Source organism: Melanerpes formicivorus, unplaced genomic scaffold (genome assembly GCF_026170545.1).
Source record: "Melanerpes formicivorus ecotype bairdi unplaced genomic scaffold, bMelFor1.0.p_v2 SCAF_36, whole genome shotgun sequence".
Lineage (NCBI taxonomy): Eukaryota > Metazoa > Chordata > Aves > Piciformes > Picidae > Melanerpes > Melanerpes formicivorus.
The window spans coordinates 4,960,511-4,972,226 of NW_027142388.1; positions in this window are offsets into that span (position 1 = coordinate 4,960,511).

Sequence of the window (11,716 nt, forward strand, 5' to 3'; positions counted from 1 at the left end):
ATAAAGAGCCATGCTTCCATGTTTTCTGGATACCTCCAGGGATGGTGACTCAGATTCAGATTGGATGTTAGGAAGAAGTTCTTCACCATGAGGGTGCTGAGAGGCTGGAACAGGTTGCCCAGGGAGATGGTAGAAGCCTCATCCCTGGAGGTTTTTAAGGCCAGGCTGGATGGGGCTCTGAGCAACCTGATCTAGAGTGAGGTGCCCCTGCCCATGGCAGGGGGGGTGGAACCAGATGATCCTTGAGGTGCCTTCCAACCCTAACAATTCTATGATTCTATAAATATCTATTTTAAAAGTATATTACATTGTTACAGATTTTATACAATTTGTCTTTATAAATACATATGTTCTTTTTTTCTATGCATTATATATATTATATAATAAAGGGAAATGTGGGGAAGAAAGAAGCTCTATGTCTCTGCTGTTCCATGGCAGCTTTATTTTAGAGACATTTAAGAGCTAACTGGGTAGCAAGGGGAAGAAATCCACCACACACACATTCTTCCATGAGACATCCTGCTAATGTACTTCCCCCTCATTGCCTTCATAGCAAATATGTTACTAATATCTCTTCCAAAATAGTTCTAAACTTCACTGGTGTGTGGTTTAACTGCTAATGTTACATTTATTTGTGAAAGCAAATAGAGAGAGAGAAGGAAAAAAGTAAACCAGAAACATCAGAAAGGGATCTGCTTGGTGATGGGCAGAGCTTGCCCCAGAAAGAAGAACCACAAGGCAGCAAGGGATGAATATAAACTACTCCTGATTTATGTATAAACTAGTCCTGACTTTCACCAATGTGCAAGAAGCAGCAAGGGTCCAAGTGGTGTGCCAGCTCATGAGAAGCATGTTCACCAATGTGCAAGAAGCAGCAAGGGTCCTAGAGCTGTACCAGCTCATGAGCAGTGTCTTCACCATCGTGCAAGAAGCAACAAGGGTCCAAGTGCTGTGCCAGCTCATGAGAAGTGTGTTCACCAATGTGCAAGAGGCAGCAAGAGTCCTAGAGCTGTGCCAGATCATGAACAGAGTCTTCCCCAACGTGTAAGAAGCAGCAAGGGTCCTAGAGCTGTGTCAGCTCATGAGCAGTGTCTTCACCAATGTGAAAGAGCAGCAAGTCCTAGAGCTGTGCCAGCTCATGAGCAGTGTCTTCACCAATGTGAAAGAGCAGCAAGGGTCCTAGAGCTGTGCTAGCTCATGAGCAGTCTTCACCATCGTGCAAGAAGCAGCAAGGGTCCCAGAGCAGTGCCAGCTCATGAGCAGTGTCTCTGCATTTCACTGGCACCTTTTCTGTCAAGACTAACAAAGCCATAATGACCAGCTGCTGGAAAAGGCACCACCTCTCTCAGTGGACCGGGCAGGGTGGCTCTGCACACAGGCAGGTGTGGTTTGCAGATACAGATGCATGGGAAACGTTTGAAATAACCCAGCAGAGGAACTGCTGGTTGCTTTGGGCTAGATTGAAGCAACTTTTGGATGAACAAATAACATATGCAAGCAACAGGAGGCCATACCTTTTCTATCTCAAAACCTGGAGAACCATTTAGTTCCTGCTTAAGCCAGATGCACTCCCTGACGGCTCCTCAGCTGTGTACTTTGAAGACAGGAGCAGACAGCACCTCACATGATCTGTGCAAAGAGATGAAAATTCAAAACCAAAGTTAAAGTGGGGCTTAAACAAAACCAACAATGACTAAAAAACCAACTAAAAATCATCTTGCCCTTTTCTCAGATGATCTGAAACAACCTAGAGGAAAACTAATTCCATACAGAAGCAGAGTGCCTGGCAGTGTGAGGAGGCTCTCATGGTTTGTCAATACCCCACATTTTTTGTTTCCTTGTTATAAAATGAGTTGGCAAGAGTTTCAAACGTGACCAGGGCAGGGTTAATGTGTGAATGCTTTCCAAAGGTAAGGGAAGAAAATCCCACCGGTTTACAACAGATGAAAATAGATTTCTCCAAGAAGCCTCTGGTTTGGCTACACACAAATTACAGGAGAGGTGGCTGAGGGGAGATGTTGGGGCAAAGAGGGAGGACTGCAACCAGAAATTAAACTGTCAGGTCAGCAAAACACACCAGGCAATAAAGGCAGCATCTCTGTGGCTGAGAATTGCACATGGGGTACCGTCCTGCTCCTCCTCCCCAAGGTCTGGAGGCCATGCTCTTTTCTGCTTCAGATGGCAAGAAACTGCTGCTCAGAGACAGCCCGAGGAGCTGGCAGTTACTGGGCACACATCTGAAGCACAAGAAGGTGGCAAAAGCTCCCTCACATCCCCACATTAAATGGAGTGTTTCTGTCTCAGTGTGAAAAGCAGCCACAGCAAAGCTCCAGGCTGGGAAGCTCGGGGCCAAGACCCCTGCCTGCACATTAATACTGCAGCATCTGAAGAGAGGATAAGGCCAGGACCAGCACTGCCAGGCACAACCTGCTGCTACAGCTCCAGCACAACAAAGCTGGCAGTACTGCAGGCAGCAAACACACACCAAGGGACAAAGCAGATCAGATGGGACAGCCAGCACCTTACCTACACATCACCTTTACTGTGAGTCCATTTCAAGCTCACCAACGCTCAAATGCAGCACAAGCTGGTCCAGGACAGCACTCTGGATATTAAAAGGAAACAATTCATTAAATGCTGCCCTTGATGTCCTCTTATCCTTGTTGGTGACCAGAGCCCACCTCTGCCAGCTCAGGAAATGAGTCATCAGAGTGGCATAATTTGACTTACAAATGGAGTCCTCAGTGGGGACAGCAGATACCCACAAGCCGTCAATTTGCTGGCCAGCGGAGAGATGTGGACGGCTTGGCAGGTCCAACGTGACAGTGCAAGTAGAAACTGAAGGGTTTACAGGAGAAATTATTATTGTCAGGGTTTTATGGAGAAAATAACCCTGTAGAATGTATTTTAAAGTAGTAGTTTAGACAGGAGCATGATAACATCATAAACCATAAGAGGAAAACTTGAGGCATTTAAAAGCATCAGAGGAAAAAGGGGAGTGAATTATGACTGTCTTGCCTTTCCTGGTTGTTTGCTGTCTTAAATGATATGTGTGTGTTTGTGTGCACATTTGAGAGTATATTTCTTTAATTCTTTTTAGATAGGTTTCACAAATGGAAGAGCTCATGGGGTTGCTGCATTAAAAAGGAGAAGAAAAAAAAAAGCAGTGAGTGTTTACAAGCAGCAGCCAGAGAGCAACTGCATCGCTACCGAAGATGAAGGGTGCAGCAGCCGTCTGACTGCAGCCACCAGAGCCAGCAACATTCCCTTTGAAAACCTCCCACACCTCCTCCCTTGTGTTTTGGAAGCCACCAGAGCCCTGCCCAAGCAGACACATCCCCCATAAGTAGGTTTGATTTGTTTGGGGACCTTCTCAGTGGCCCTTTATGAATCAAAACATACAGAAGCTGCATCAGTGCTGCCTGCAGAATGAGGTGCAGGTGCTTGGTTAGGACTAAGGGAGAGTGCACCAGCATGGTGGTACTTCTGCTGCCTCTGGAACAACCAATGTCCTCAGGAGTGCCTGAAGTTCTCCTTAAACTGCACTGCCCATACAAGATGGGAGCCTTTGCTGTAACAAATCACTCCTCCTACTTCTTTCTCAGATCAGCTTTCCTAGAAGGTGGAAGGGGCAGACAGCATTAACCAGGGGTGTAAAATGTTCTTCTACGTGCACTAATGTGGAGGCAGTCGTGTGCTCCACAGAGCTGGTGTGGGTTATATGGAATATGTCTTCCATTTGCTTAATTGAAGGTCATAAACAAGTGTCCTCCAGCCAGCCTGGGGAAGGAACTCAAAAGTCAGTGTTTCCTGAGCCTTGTTAACCAGACACTCATGCTGTGTCAAGGACATCTGAAGGAAAGCAGATGGTCTAAGTGCAGAGGGAAAGGCAGTGGGGACCACCTTATCTTTCTGAAGTGGAAGGCTGGGAGATGGCAGAAGAGCTTCTTTTGGGAGCTGCATGCATGCACAGGTAGGCTTATTTGCCCTGAAGGGAGGCTGTAGCCAGGTGGGGTTGGTCTCTCCTCCCAGGCAACCAGCACCAGAACGAGAAGACACAGTCTCAAGCTGCTTCAGGGGACGTTTAGGCTCGAGGTGAGGAGAAAGTTCTTCACAGAGAGAGTTGTTAGCCATTGGAATGTGCTGCCCAGGGAGGTGGTGGAGTCACTGTCACTGGAGGTGTTCAAGAGGGGATTGGACGTGGCACTTGAAGTCATGGTTTAGTAGTCATGAGGTGTTGTGTGACAGGTTGGACTTGATGATCTCTGAGGTCTTTTCCTCATAGAATCATATTGATTCTATGGATCTGGTTTGAGTTGTGTCTTAACAATTTGGGGGGGGTAGAAGGTGGTGTGAGAATTCCTCACTCTGTAATTCCTGCACTTTGCCCCCCCCCCAAAAAATAAAAATCACAGTGTATGAACTTCAGAAAGAGTTCAGTCATGTAGGGAAGGTAGCACCCCATATCTTGTTTGCTTTCTTCCTGTAATGTGCTTTAAGACACATGAGATTAAGGAGACTCTCAATCAAGGCAAAATCATCAATGCATGACTGACTGCCCTCCACAGCAAATGTTCTCTCTGGATGATGTGCCCTGTGCCTGGGAAACTCAGCCCTGCAAGAGACAGTTCCAAGGCACCCAGTCCCCAGCTGAATTGGGAATCAATTTTTCCTCAGCTCTTACCCCAAGCCTTGCTCCTCTCCCCTCTGGGAGAACAGAGCAGATCACAGTCCACCTCCTGCAGTCATAGAATCACAGAATTATTAGGGATAGATCATACAACTGGAAGGGACCTCAAAGATCATCTAGTTCCAACCCCCCTGCCATGGACAGAGACACCTCACACTAGATCAGGTTGCTCAGAGCCCCATCCAGCCTGGCCTTAAAAACTTCCAGGGATGAGGCTTGCAACACCTCCCTGGGCAACCTGTTCCAGTGTTTCACCACCCTCATGGGGAAGAACTAACAGTCCTAACCTGATGTTCAGCACCTTGCCCAGCAGCTGCAGCAGGCACTGACTTCCCTGACAACAAAACTAAACTGTGGGAAATGATGCACATGAATTGTGCAGGCTCTCACCACAATCATTTTCACTAAAATACTGCATCAAAAGCATCACAGAGCTGTGCAGGCTCTCTTGGAGAGGTATAGAAATTAGAAGTGGAAAAAGCTGGACAAGGCACTTAGTGCCATGGTTTAGTTGATTAGATAGGGTCAGGTGATAGGCTGGACTCAATGATCTTGAAGGTCTTTTCCAACCTGGTTAATTCTGTATTCTAAGCCCATTCAATAGCTGGTCCAAAAAAGGACTTCTTAGCTCAGCTCCCTGCTCAGCACAGTGGCTTATCGCTGAAAGTTTATGTCTGATAAAAGGAGACATAAATAAAAGTCTAAATCATATTTAAGCAACTTTCCAAGAAGGTTTTCCTCTCTTTTTTGTTTTTTTCTCAAAACTAAGATTAGGATCCACTGCTTTTTTGAGGCTGGAGTCCAACATTCACACTGCAAACCACTAACCAAGTGAGAAGCTGATGAATGGAAGTGTCTGGCTGACACAGAGAGAGGCAAAGTGATTTCACTCCTCATTGAACTCTTGCAGCTTTCCAGGGCTTCACTCTGAAAGTTCAGCTTTATAAGTTCTGCTGGAAGTTTGGAATTACAAAGTCTTGCTTCTTGGTGCAGGAAATGGACAACAGAGAGCTGAGCACATCCCAAGGATGTGAAAGGCTGTCCCTTTCAAACTCACAAAATCATAGAATCAATAAGGTTGGAAGAGACCTCAAGGATCATCAAGTCCAACCTGTCACCCAACACCTCATGACTACTAAACCATGGTTTCAAGTGCCACATCCAACTCCTTTTTGAACACCTCCAGGGATGGGGACTCCAGCACCTCCCTGGGCAGTACATTCCAAAGGCTAACAACTCTCTCAGTGAAGAACTTTCTCCTCACCTCGAGCCTAAACTTCCCCTGGTGCAGTTTGAGACTGTGTCCTCTTGTTCTGGTGCTGGTTGCCTGAGAGAAGAGAGCAATCCCCTCCTGGCTACAACCCCCTTTTAGGTAGTTGCAGACAGCAATAAGGTTTCCCCTGAGCCTCCTCTTCTCCAGGATACATAACCCCAGCTCCCTCAGCCTCTCCTCACAGGGCTTGTGCTTGAGGCTGCTCCTCAGCCTCGTTGCCCTTCTCTGGACACGTTCTAGAGTCTCAACGTCCATCTTAAACTGAGGGGCCCAGAACTGGACACAGGACTCAAGGTGTGGCCTAACCAGTGCAGAGCACAGGGGCAGAATAACCTCCCTGCTCCTGCTGGCCACACTGTTCTCGATGCCGGCCAGGATGCCATTGGCCTTCTTGGCCATCTGGGCACACTGCTGGCTCATGTTCATCTGGCTGTCAATCAGTACCCCCAGGTCCCTTTCTGTTTGGCTGCTCTCCAGCCACTCTGACCCCAGCCTGTAGCTCTGCATGGGGTTGTTGTGGCCAAAGCGCAGCACCCAGCACTTGGACTTGTTGAATGTCATCGTGTTGGACTCTGCCTGTCTGTCCAGCCTATCCAGGTCCCTCTGCAGAGCCCTTCCACCCTCTAACAGATCAACATCTGCTACCAGCTTGGTGTTGTCTGCATATATACTGATGATGGACTCAATGCCCTCATCCAGATCATCAATGAAGATATTAAAAAGGATGGGGCCCAGCACTGATCCCTGGGGGACTCCACCACTGACTGGCCGCCAGCTGGCTGTGGCACCATTCACCACCACTCTCTGGGCTCAGCCCTCCAGCCAGTTCCTAACCCAGCTCAGAGTGCTGCTGTCCAAGCCATGGGCTGACAGCTTGGCCAGGAGTTTGCTGTGGGGAACGGTGTCATAGGCCTTGCTGAAGTCCAGACAGGCTACATCCACAGCCTGCCCCACATCCACCAGGCAGGTCACCTGATCATAGAAGGAGATGAGGTTGGTGATCCAGCTAGCCTGCTGTGCATGCCTGTAACATGCATTGTACATGTCAATAAATACAGCACAGCTGATAGCAGGCTCAGAGTGAGAGTGCCCATTTCTGAGTGTAAGGAGAAAGGAGTTTCTCCCCAAAGAACAGCTTTTCTAGGGCTGTAAACCCGCCTGGAGGCAGGGCTAGGGTTATGGTTGGGAATTAGGGTTAGGATTGGGGTTAGCATTAGGTTTATGGTTAGGGGGTAAAATTAGGGTAGGGTTCAGGTTATGGTTAAGGTTAAAATTAGGGTTAAGGCTATGGTTCATGTTAGGGTTGGGTTAGTGTTAGGCTTAGGGTAGGATTAGGAGTTAGGTTTAGGCCATTAGGGTTAGGGATAAGGTCAGGTTTATGGGCAGGGCCTTATGGTTAGGGGTATGGGTAGGGATAGGTTTAGGACTATGGTTAAAGTTAGGGCTAGGGGTTAGCATTACATGTTAGGGGTTGGCATTTTGGTTGGGGTTAAGGTTCAGTGGGACAATTCTGACTTCTATCATTTCAGGATATGTCTCTGCCTGTTTAAAAAGTGGGTCTCTGTGAAGGCAGGTCCTAAAGTATCTTCCTGTTGTAACACACTCTTCCCTAGCTGTCAGCCAGCACCATGAGTTATTTCGATGGCACCATCACTTCAGACAAAGCCTTACCATCTGCTCTACCCTCTAATTACAAATGCAGAAAACATAATTCACAATCAAATCACATAAAAAAAAAGGAAAGAAAATGAGCAATTAAAATGCATATTCTGTCAGGCAAATCAACCTTCCCTTCGCAGCCATGATGCACTCATTTACTGGTACGGGCAGGGTCAGGATTAGTCCCAGACCACTGGAGACTTCACTCCTTCTGGTTTCTCTGACAGCAGCCTTCCAGTCTTGATCTTCTTATCTGCCATGGACTCTCTTCAGCCCTAGCCTGCTGCTGTATTTACTGGTGACTCACTAACCCTCGGGATCATTTTCTTTTCTGAGGGAGCAATTTACCTCTCCAAGGTATGGCTGTATCTTTGTTATTTCCCTGCTCCCTGACTCTCTTCTGGGGTCCTTTTGGCTCACAAGTCAACAAAATCTCGAGGGTTTCAGGGGAATAAACAGGGATTGATGGTGGTGTCTTTGCCAGGCAGAACCCCCGGCTGAATACAGCTTTGGTGCAATGTCACTGTGCTTGCTGAAGTTAGCCTCCACTCTGTAACACATTAACATTCAGGCATCCTTCACACTCTGTAAGGAACTCAACCCTACAGAGGCCATTTCTTGCATGTTTAAAAAGCAAAGACTTCTTCTCTAACATCAGCCAGCTCTGCAATCCAGCTCTGAGGCTGGAGTGAAGAGGGGGATGTGGATGTTCTGCTGAGGAAAAGCATTTGACCACTGTGCATTACCCCCATCTACCTGACCCATGAGACTGATAGACAGCTCTGTCAGTCAGTCTGCCCATCACTGATGCAGGGCTTTTAAGAACAGCCCCAACACCTATCACATCCATCCCAAAGAATCAGTCAGTGCTCTGCAGTGGTGCAAAACAGAGGGGGGAAAAGTTCAACTCGATGACACTCAATGAATCCAAAGCTCTGCCTCTGACATGCCGACAGAGCCCTTCTGGTGGGACAGACTCCTACCTCTGCACAGGTGGAGAAAAGCCCCTTTGTGAGCCAGCACTGTGTAACCTCTCACTGTAGGTAAGAGGTTATTTTTAATACTCAATTAGCAGAGTGATTAATAAAATATTAACAATTTTGTTAATCATAAAAATCCCACAGAAAGTATTAAATCAAACCTATTTACAGGTTCGAGGTGTTGGGTCATGGAACAGATGCCTCATCAGCAGGGACAAGTAACAATTTAACCAATGTGTACAAAAATCCAGAATCAACAAACAGCACTTGAAACTGTAAGGGCACATCGGCAACAGAGCTGGCGATCGCCCACCAAAGGGGGGAACTCCAGAATTCCCTAGGGCAGCAGACCTTCAATAGATGCTTATCAAAATCAGGTGTTGTAATTCCTCACTGATCCTGACACCTCGTGGCACACGTTAGGATTTAAACAAAACCAAAGTTGGCGAGGGGCTTGGAACACAAGCCCTGTGAGGAGAGGCTGAGGGAGCTGGGGCTGCTTAGCCTGGAGAAGAGGAGATTCAGGGGTGACCTTATTGCTGTCTACAACTACCTGAAGGGGGGTTGTAGACAGGCAGAGGTTGGTCTCTTCTCCCAGGCAGCCAGCACCAGAACAAGAGGACACAGTCTCAGGCTGCACCAGGGGAGGTTCAGGCTGGAGGTCAGGAGGAAGTTTTACACAGAGAGAGTGATTGCCCATTGGAATGGACTGCCCGGGGAGGTGGTGGAGTCACCATCACTGGAGGTGTTCAGGAGACTTGACAGGGTGCTTGGTTGCATGGGTTAGTTGATTAGGTGGTGTTGGATGATAGGTTGGACACGATGATCTTGAAGGTCTCTTCCAACCTGGTCTGGTCTATTCTATTCTATTCTATTCTATTCTATTCTATTCTATTCTATTCTATTCTATGGCATCAACCATGTGGAGGCTGCAGGAGCACGGTTTCACTTTCTGTTGGTGTCTGCAGCGTATTGCTGAGGCAGGATTTACTCTCAAAGGATTTGTAGCTGAAAGCTTTGTAGAAAAGAGGTTCCTCTGCTGCAATCCTTCCACAGTGGTGCTCGCTCCTTGCTCCAGTCAAAGGAAACCATCCTGGGGACTCAGCTCCTCTGGGGTTTCGCCTCTCAGCCCAGCAAGACGTGTCTATCTGCTTCTGGGCTTTACACCGCTAAAATAGCGAGGGGTCTTTGCTGTCTTGTCTGGGTAAACTGAAACACAGTTCGGCTTCCAAGTGAAGCTTATGGTTCCTTCCAGAACGTGGAAAATTGCAAGGCAAGGCTCTGTCTCTTTGGGCTGGTACTTAAAGATCTCCTGAAACAATACTGGCCAGTGACAACACAGATCGAGGGAATAAAACCCTGATATTGCAACCTATAGAAAGCCTTCTTTCCAAACGTGGCCAAAAGCACGCCCACCTGGCTCATTGTCTGGTTCAGAGCATTTTTGAGGCTTTTTGTCCCTTTGGGACACACTGCAGGCTCGTCTTCCTTCCCTGCCAACCCTGCTGAGGTCTGCAAAAGTCTCTCTCCTCTACAACTCTCAGGTTTCTGTGCTGGGCCTCAAGGAACATGCAGTGGATACCACTGGAAGGGTTTCATCTTGTAGAGCAAAACCTCCAGCAACAAGAAGACTGCCATGGACCCAGGCTGAGGTGGGTCCCTGGCTGGATCACATTGCTAAATAATTTCTAATTTTTCTTTTAAAAGAAGCCTGCTCCAGCAATCTTCTTCCCCTGCCTACCCCCAAGGCTGCTCCACGAGATGCTCATTGGCAAGGAGGGCACAAGGCTCCGATATCATTGCGGAAACGTTTGAGGGCTTCACAATAGTTTTACAATATCTTGCAGCAAAGTGGCAGATGGGATTCTGGACTGATCAATACACTAAGCAGAGCCAAGTGCCAGATCACAGATCTGCACTGAAAGAATAAACAGTAGATCAAAAGAATACAGAAGTACCATCAGCTCTACAAAGCGAGAAGATCTGTAACTTGTTCTGCCAGCAATTTGGTTTCCAGACTTACAAGCCTGTCCTGTGGGGTCAGCATGATGGAAGGAGAAGTCATTTCCTCCAGCAGCAGATGCTGAGCCCAAGGAGGAACCACAGCCCTGATTATCACAGCCATAGCTCTTGCTTAGGGTAAGGCAACCTGAGCCCAGTGAAGGGCTTGGGCAGCTCTCCTCAGCAGAGGTCCCAACTTTGTGTTCACCTTCCATGGCCTGATTCTGCCCTTCATGAGCCAAACCCACATGATGTTACATGAGAAATGCTGGGTGCAAGCAGCAGCCTAAGTTCCTTGCAGCTGCCTGGTGCCTCACTTCAAAAGCAGCTCCACAGCTTCCTCAGGAAGCAGAACTTGCCAGCAGACACAAAGCAGATTTCTCCAGCAATTAGGAAATGAGGCTGAGATGATTCCCAGCACTCAAGTGCCATCAGAGCCATGAGAAGGCCTCAACCAAAAGCCAAGGGCCACATTGTCATTGCTGGCAGATGGGAACCAGTGGCCAGGAGGCTGATGGAGCCATTAGGCAACTTGCCATCAGGGAAGGAGTGATGGGCTGCCTGGCTGTAAAACCTGCGAGACACAGCTCCATGTGGGGCGGAGGCAGCCAAGGGGAGGCCAGCAGCCTTGGTGTTCAGCACCTAAAGCCCTGGCCACTCAGAGTGCCCTGTGAGCCCCACTTCTATCACCCTTACAGCTACAGTCATAAATCAGGACTTGCAAGGATACCACATTGAAACAATGCAACCAAAGAGCTCCCAGTAGTAGAAAGAATCTGTCCTTCCTGTTTCCCTCCTGTGCTAAGTCAACACCCAGCACCTAAAAAACAATTTACCTTTTTTCCCCCCCACACTATATGGAGATTATAAAAGCCAAGCAAAAGACATGCAACAAATTATGAATTCAAAGGAGATATTTCTAGATGCCAAAATGCAGCTGCATTGTAGTCATAGTTATTACACAGAAGCAGGCATCAAGTTATAATGTGGATCAACACATTTTTATCACAATCATTCAACAAAAGACTGAGTCCAAGCAGCTTAGCTATTGCCCTTCTACAGCTCTGAAAGATTTACCATAGTTTCAGCTTAACCTGGAATTTTATTATGTAG